Below are 9,631 nucleotides of genomic sequence, written 5' to 3'. Positions count from 1 at the left end.
TCTTCACAATCTATGTAGAATAATTTCTTCTCAGCACACTTATGACCTTTAGTGTATTTGCTATCACAACTGTAACAAAGCCCTTTTGCTCTTTTTTCTTCCAATTGTTGTGGTGTCAACCTTATAGGTTGTGGAAGACTAGGGGCAACAACACTTCCATCTTTATAGTTGTGAGTGGTATGCTTCCTGGTTGCCATAATTTTGCTTTCCATTTTTCTTGCTAACCTGAATGCCTTCTCTAATGAATCAGGTTCCCAAAGGCGAACATCATGTTGGATATTATCCTTTAAAGTCCCTATGAACACATCAATCCTATGCTCCTCTGGAATATTTTTTACCCTTATGTTCAATTTTTGGAACTCCTCAATGTGCTCCATTATTGAACCCTTTTGTTTGAGACTTATCAATTGGCTAAAAAAAGTGTTGCTTTTTGTATCCTCATAATGTGCTATCAATTCTTCCGTAAAAATTGCCCAAGTGATAATTTGTTTACGAGAGCAAAGCCATTGATACCATACAAACTGATTTGGTTCCAAATATAAAGTTGCAATACGTACCTTTTGTGTGTTTTGCACATTATTGAGATCAAAAAATTGCTCCATCTGTAATATCCATGTTGCGGGATCCTTGCCATCAAACTTCCTCATATCGATTTTTGGAATATGGTGGGTCTTCGATCCAACATTAGGGTCTATGGAATCATGATTAACATTTCTTTTGTTCTCATCATGAGTTTCCTTTACTACCCTTTCACCATTAGTGACCATTTCTTGTAGCAACTTATTCATATTTATCTTCAATTCTTCCATGTCTGTCTTCAAATCTGTCTTCCAATCGTCCATCTTAGCTTCCATGCCATTCATCTTAGCTTCCACGCCCTTTATCTTAGATTCCATGCCATTTATCTTAGCTTCTGTTAGCTTTTGTGAGGCTGACATTTGTTGCACTTGGTCTTGTAATTTTGATATATCATGAAGCATTTCTTCCTCTTCTTCATGAGTCATGCTACTGCTTTCAGGTTGCTTACTAGGTGTTTGCATTTTCTTTCCTCTGGGCATCAGTTACTGATAACAATGTTCTACTATGCCCTTTGAATTCCTTCAAAATAATTTTTCAAACCAAGCTTAAGCAAAAATTTAAAAAATCTACACACCTTTTTTCACTTTGTAGGAGCTCGATATTGCCTCTGATGTATCTTTGTAATTTCTAATCATCCAGTTCTAAAATTGCGACCTATAGTAGCCCACTGTGTCCTCTTTCCAATGCAGCCAGTTTGATCCCAATTGGATTCTCCAAGGAAGAGTTATGTCAAATCTCCCACAGTGACCTGATTATAGACTAGTTCAGTAGAGCGAACTTGTACAATGTGCCACGTGTCCCTGTTTCGACCTTTGGCTCTGAAAAAGATACTCAAGAAACTACAGTCCGTCCTCTTTCTGCAGCTTCTTACGAAATTTCAATCTGATGCTCAGAGAGAAAGTTATGATGATTTTCCTCAGGTCCCCTATTTAGAATGTAATTCAGGAGTCTGTAAAAAGACCAACTTCCTTAGATCATATCTCCGCAAATATAGCGCGAAAAGCTCTGAAATTCGGATCCGAGATTCAGAGCGACGTATTCTCAAATGGGTTTTTTTTTAGCTTTTGAAACGTCGTAGAAAAAAATTTCTATCGAAAATTCCACGATGACCTGTTTGGAGTAGCGAAACCCTAGAACCCAAAGCTCTGATACCAAATGTTATGAAACCAGCTCAAGAAAAAGATAGAAGGATAGATCAACGCCTTAGAATTCAACCTATTTGAGGGGGCAACCTCCTTTACATTACATAAATGAACAATTCTTGGATGATTCACATGAAAAAACATCCTTTCTATATATAGGAGTCTAAGGTGTCACAATATAACCCAGCCGACCTAACAATAATAATAGAAAGCCACAAAAATAACAATAGAGGGATTCTATGGGGCACAGTAATAACAATATGGGGATAATAGGGGCACAAAAATATTAATAAGGGGTACAACTACAATAGTAATGGGGTAATCACTAGTATTATAGGGACCCAAGATGCAGGGCATGGGCAAGTCCTCTTTGAGAAACCCGCCCGCGACCATGAAGGGCATGCTACTGCAAATGTTAGGGACGGGCGGGAGGTATGAAGCTGGATGGATGGAGTGACAGATCCCTACCACCCATGTACATGATCTTTGTTTTAGTACATTGAAGTTTAATTGGTCAATTGAATGTTTTGTATGTAAAGTAGGTCTGTCGCATGGTAAACCCACCTCGGCACAAGGAAACTCCAAGATCGAACATGTTACAGTTTGTCGCATTGTACAAGACTGGGTCAGTGAGACCATGGCTCAACTTGCAAAGACTCGAGGCTGAGGTAAGAGACCTCGAAAGACCAAGCACAACACAGAACCTGGTCCTTTGAGTGGCTGACGAGGTCGAAAATTTGTTGAACATTTAATTAGTGACGCAACAGCTGCCTACCGGGAGGGAACCAATGAAGAAATTCGAAATTTGTTAGAGGAATGGGAGGCATAAGTGAAGTAGGAGAGTGAGATAGATATGGAGCTGGAGGATTGGAGAGTTCTCGTCCTAGATCATATAAATACAAGAGGGAGAATCATCCAGTTCAAACAAACCCTTTACTTGTACTGGTTGATGAAAATCTTGTTGGGAAAGGAAATAGAATAGATCTTGGTAGGAATGGTAGTCATGGTTTAGGGAATGCAAAACTATAAGAAGGAATTTCAGAAGGTGCAGTTCCAACTAAACAAACAAGACATCTACCTTGGTTGAATTGAGCAACACCTACCATGTATCTTGGTTCAGACGGAGCTTCCTGGAAAGAATTCCAAAGATCCAGCACTGGTGGAATCAATGTCAATAGAACAACAAGATTAGCATGCCCACTTTATGATAGTTTTGTTTATATATGCAGCTAGCTTTTAAATTTGTCTATACAATTATATATGTATGTAGAACTCTAAAGTGTGGAAGTAGACATGAAACTAAAACTTATATTGTTTGGAGAGAGAGACTTAAGATTTTTTGCTATTGAATAACATATAGTGTGGATAGGTGGTCAACATACTTGGTTTCCAACTGAGAAAATTAAAACCACCTAGCTAATTCTATGTGGTGAAAATTTGCTTCATATTAATGAAAAAAAATTACTAAACTTAACAAAAAAAATTAATTAAATTATTGATAATTGATAATTATAATTAATACTCTTTTATATTTTGTCAATCAACCAAGAGACAGGCGGTCTCTGTTTCACTCTTTACTTCTTGAATTTATAAAAATAGTATAACATTTGGAACACTCATTTGACTTGCTTTTATTTTATCATGGCCAAATACTGCTTCTAAACTAACTCAAACAGAGTGTGATGTGTTTCAACTTCTTTGATGGTTCTCAATTGTTTTCCTCCAGTACCATCCCTTAGACTATCAATGTCGGCTTACATGAAAATAAATTACAATATTTACAGATATATTTACTGTTGGTTTATACAAGATGAATATAGGTGAGGTTGCATCAGATGACATGCACAATTTAGCTTAGAGAAGAGTAGAAATATATTTTTGATTTAGTGGAACATTAGAATATACATTTTTGATTGAATCTAGTTTACGCTTATGTTTATAAATGGATTGGATGGTTAGGTTGGTATCAACCTAAATTTGACTTAGTTGTTATTGTTTTTTTTTTTGGTTAATTTTAATTATTCTTTATATTACATTTTCAATAGAATTATATATTTTTATATTTTACAATAATTATAGTATTATTTATATAAATAATAATTTGATTAATCATGATTTAAATTTAATTATTTTTAAATTTTAAATTAGATATTATTGAAAACTATTGTTCATGACTACATTGATCTTTATTATATTAGGATTTGTTCAAACACTTCAATTAGATTACAACTTTAATAATATAAGAAATGGGATATTAACAAGTGTATATGAAAATGAGAAAGATTTAGTAAGAAGAAGCAAGATTCTAGGGAAAGGTTCAGTGAAGTAGAAAATAATGGACAAGACGAGGGTCAATAATTACATTTTTGGCATGTGTGGTTGTGACAGGAATGAATTGATCTGACCCCTACTAAAACATTTCAACATGTTCTACAATCAAAATAAGCAAGTATAGACTTATCTCATGTTGACATTGTTGGTCTCTGAGGACTTTGACCCCAAATGAAGAACACCACCACCACATATGTATATTATAGAGTTCATGCACAACTCACAAACTTGAAATGAATATCACATTATCAACATGCATACATTGTTGAGGTGAAGAGAGAGGGATTCAATACATTTCATTTCAATGAACATTGAACTTATAAAAAATCTACACATGGTTGATCCAAAAGTTGTTGGCTACATGCTCTCTAATGCCTGCACTCAAATAATAGTGTTCAAGCCATCAACCAAATTCTACACTTTCCAACATTAACACCTAAACTAGTTTTAGACAAGAGAAATACACTTTACAAAAGCTTGGGCAAAAAAATACTACAAAGGGAGGTATTTGGGTTCTCATATTATGCACCTAGGTAATGGTGAAGGTATCAATTGTATTATTTGGCCTTGTCTTATCTTAGAGCAAGCTAACATTTTTGGTAAAAAGGATCCTTTGGTTGAGGTGGTAATAATGGCAAATGATAGACAGGGAGGCAGGGGCAGGAGGGGTGCTTTATAATCTCAGAGAAAAAAATGAAATAAAGTTCACCTGGGGACTGGGGAAAGCCTCGAACAATCAAGCAGAAGAAATTTTGATATGGCAAGCCCTGAAGATGAGTTTCTCCAAAGGCATAAGGAAATTGATTATCGTCGATGATTCAATGGTGGTAATTCATAAGTGCTCAATGCTCTCTAGGAACGAGCATCTTATTGACTTTGATCCCTCCCCTCTGATTATAAGGATAATGAATCTTCTCAGTAACTTAGAGGAATACAAATTATATCATGTTAAAAGGGAAAATAACCATGAGGAAGACCTACAAGCCAACATGGGTGCGACATTAGAGCAAGGTGTTTTGAAAATTGATAACTCTAGCCTCATTTTCCATGTCTCTTAATGGACTAATTAAGCAAAATATTGATGGATTATAGTTGGATCGTGGGAATAAGCAAGGATCATCAGACTAATAAATTAAAGATTGCCTCGGGGATGGGTTAGAACGACTTGGGAGGCGTCGACAACAGTTGGGTATTAATTAACAGATGGATGTATTGGAGCCTTATATCCATGTTGCAGGATAGATGGATTTCCTTCCGTTGGCTATTAAATTGGAAGGCAGGTGAAAGCCTTCATAGTACCATTGTGTTTCATTTCGATTGCAATTTGGTGGTGATAAGAATGGACTCTTGTGCCTTGGCTGAGTTGCAGCCAGGGAAGGAATTTAATTATGATAAGATGGGAGTCTCATCCGATAGGGAGAAAACAATTATTTATAGGAGTCGGGTGATGCATCTCAAGAACAAAATTATCTTTGTGCAAGGAAGGATTGTGAGAAAAATGGTTTCAGCTGACAATGGTAGTGGTAATGGAGCAAAGGATCTTTGGATTTCGAGCACTAGAAATGTGGAGATGTTGATCGATAATTCAAGCAAGAAAATAGTGAAGGAAATACAGGACCAGATGACTATAACGTTGATGCACCTGATCGAAATTGGAAGAGACATGGAGCTGATCCAAAAATCCATGGAACATCTGAACAGAGGCATGATCAATTTGAAATTTAAGGTGGATAACATTGAAGTCAAGGTTGAAGTTGCTAACGTCGGTGTGTTGAAAGAGGTTTTTGGTTTGTACGACACACCCAATCCAATGGCTAAAGAAGGAGCAAAACTAGAGGGTCGAGGACAAGAGCCTGATGTTATGCAGAACGCATAACCTGGTCAGTCGTCTGAAGTGGATCAAGAGGATAAAGAGCTTGGAATTTTTGGGTAGCTTGTCGCTTCAGTTTACATGGTTTTTTAGATAATTAAGCTTTATGGTGTTTTTTGGAAAGTGTACAGTTTAAATGATGTAAGGAAAATAGATAAAAATAAAAAATGTAGCAATAGGGTATCTTTGAATGTATCTCTGCAAGACTTTGAGACAAACCTTATCTTGAATGTAAGGGACCTGGCCCATTTCCAATTTTGTTTATAAAAAAGCACTACCCATTTCTTTAAAAAGAATAAAAATAATTGCAAATGATGGGGTGGTAAGAGTTACCCCATCATTTCATCCCATGATTGACATAAACACTACCCCTATCCCTTTAGTGGCGGGAGACCCAAACTCTATTGAAATGTCTTAGAGTCATGGTGAAGGATTGGTTAACTCCAACACTTTTAGCTTTGATAATATCTTAATGTGGTTGAGCTAGCTAGGGGATCTATAGGAATGAGAGAGGAGCATAAAATAGGAGGTGGAACCCAGTGTGTAAAATTGTGATTAGAAGGCATGAAGTTGATTCTAGGTAAGAACATGGTTACAAAATAGGTTCAACACTACGAGGTGATGACATGGGTAGGAATGTTCCATGATGGACTTATTTTGAAAAATAAATTAACATGAGGGTTATAAGGTGTGGAAATAACAACTTGATGATGTTTTTATCTTCCATTCACTGATTAGGGTTGGATTACATTTTTTCAATATGAAAGAGAGCCAACATACTATCAAGGAAATGGTATCGCAACAACACTATCTTATCTCTAAAAAAAACTTGAGTCCCCTGGGTTGTTATACAATAGTAGTTGTAGACACAAAGGACCTTAACCTTGATAGGAAATAGATTAAGAAGGACCGTGAATATGAACGAGAAAACAAGCTCCTCGGATATGATTGTTTTAGCTAATGTTTGCACGGAAATGAACTTAGGAGATGGGCTACTTGAAGGAACTTATATAGAGGTTGGAAGATGGGCTACTTGAAGGAACTTATATGAAGGTGGGGAGATGGGCTACTTAAGGAACTTATATCTAGGTTAGGTAGGTTGTTGAATATGAGCAAGGAAAAAAACTCCTTAGACCAGATTTTTTTAGCTATAATTTATGGCGAAATGAACTTGGGAGATGGGACACTTGAAGGAACTTATATATAGGTTGGAATCTCAGGAGATTCACTATATTAATATTTATTGTCGATGCTCCATTTTTCATATGTATGATCACCTTAGGCATATTTTCTTTAAGAAGGATTTGTTTGACAATGTAGAAGAAGTAAACGAACACATGGAGGATGTGGTCGAAGCTCACAATAGATTTCAAGGATGATAACAAGAAAAGCCACAAACCCTATTAATCAAAAGATGAATCTATATCTAAGGATCTCTCTTCTATTATTGTGAGAAAAACACCCAAAAATTTAAGCAACAATTGCGTCATTTGATTCCAATAATAATTGCTAGAAAAAACTAAAAAAACTCTATCTATATCTATATATATATATATATATATATATATATATATATATATATATATATACATTTTTCCCTCATCAACATAACACAAAGTCACAATAAATTTGTCTTATAGTAATTAAAAATACATATTATATAAATAAATATTTAACATACATATATAACACATTACGTTTGGTTAATAAGACTTTTTTTTTTATGGTATAATTATTTAAATATTAAAAAAATATTAAATTTATTTGTTTTATTGTGTTCTATATTTTAATATGGAGAAGTTTAGGTTTTTTTTTGGGTTTTTGTTTTAATGTAAAGGAATTGACAATTAGGATGGTCTTATATTGGCTTCCCACATGAAATTTTTCGACAATTGGGCTAGTAGTCATGTGGCATGGATTTCTAGGTGCCTAGGTATGCCCATTTTGTAGGTATAAGTGAATCATAAGATTTAAAATTTGAACCTCCTCACACATAAGACTTTATTTTCACTGTCCTCAACAATTGAGTTACTCGTGAGGCTATGATGAAAGTATTTATTAAATTTAAAATTAAATTAAAAAAAATAATATTCATCAAAATTAAAATTAAAAATATGTATAAAATATATTTAATAGTGTATTTACTATAATTGATTAATTAATTTGAATTAAGGAATTTACATAATAATTAAATAATTTATAAAAATCACATTTAAATGAATTTAAATAATAATAATAATTCATATTCATAACCATTATATTTTAGAACATATAATTCATAAACATATTAAAACTTAATATTTACAATGATTTTTTTCCTAATTATTATAAAATATGTAAAAAAGAAATTCTAAACACACATGCTCACGCTCTTGCACACACAAATATATTAATATTATCATGCCCACAAGGTGTAGACCATCTCAAGTGACATTTTGTATGTATTATCAAGATTTTAATAAAATTTAAAATAATAATATCCCATATTTCATATAAATAACATTGTAAAACATCAACTTTATCCATCTTACTTTCATATTTAGTAGAGAGAAAAATCAAATACTTTGAGGTGTAAACATTTTTTCAAATTTTACACTCAAAAACGTTGAAAAAATTAATTCATCTGAATAGTTATTAATTTAAAATTTAAATATAAATGTCACATATAATAATTGATATATATATTAGTATTAATATCTATAATATATTAATATTAATATAATATTATATGATTATAAGATATATATATATATATATATATATACACACCCTAACATCATATATCTTTGACATAGTTGCTATTATATTAGTTGTGATTGTTTTGAAAGGTTGTAGACTTATTTTGTGGTTAATTTTTGAACAAAATCACCACTGAAAGTCTGGTGACAAAAGATGTCACATAACATTCATCAAGGAGACCAAGGATACGTGGGATCGACATCGAGGGCTTGTGAGGATCAAGGATCATTAGGGGAATTTTGAGGTCTAAAATGGGCCTCCTAAGAAAAATGTACAACCAAAATAAACTTTATAAGAACCAATAGAATTCAAGATTATGATGTCAACCATGGGGGATGATTTACCATTTTTGGAGTAATAATGTAAAAATATTAAATTTTTTTAAAATAATAAAACTTCTTTTTCAACTCGTATTTTCAACTCATCTCCTTAAGGTTTTACTCAATTTTCGAGTGGGAGTACTTGTTGGATGAAAAAAATTAAATCCACATCCAAAGAGTACCCATTTTGCATACTTTCAATGGATGTGAAATACATGAAAAATGTGATTGCAATCATGTTTTTCATGTATTTCTCATTTTTCATGTAGTAGGGTCCATCGAAAGTATGCAACATGGGTAATTCTTGTATGAGGAATCAAGGTATGCATCCAATGAGTGTTTTTGCTTGAAATTTGAGTAAACCCATAGGGAGATAAGTTGAAAATACGAGTTGAAAAAATAGTTTTCTTCTTTGTTCCCTCTAAGATTTGATGATGTAATCTAATCTTATTTTATTATTTCCACTATTATTTTATAATTTCCTTAAGAGGCCCATTTTAGACCTCAAAACTCCCCTAATGGTTATTGCACTTGTAGAAATCTAATAAAATCAGTTGAAAAGCATTGTAGAGATTATGGACACGCTGAAGGGAGACATGATACCATCCATTTATAAGTTATTTATTATATGTCTTTGTATTGTAGATTGT

The sequence above is a fragment of the Pinus tabuliformis genome, chromosome 9 (assembly GCF_031772625.1).
Source record: "Pinus tabuliformis cultivar Carrire ecotype Pingquan chromosome 9, CPIR1, whole genome shotgun sequence".
NCBI lineage: Eukaryota > Viridiplantae > Streptophyta > Pinopsida > Pinales > Pinaceae > Pinus > Pinus tabuliformis.
Note: the sequence above shows the minus strand (reverse complement) of the source record.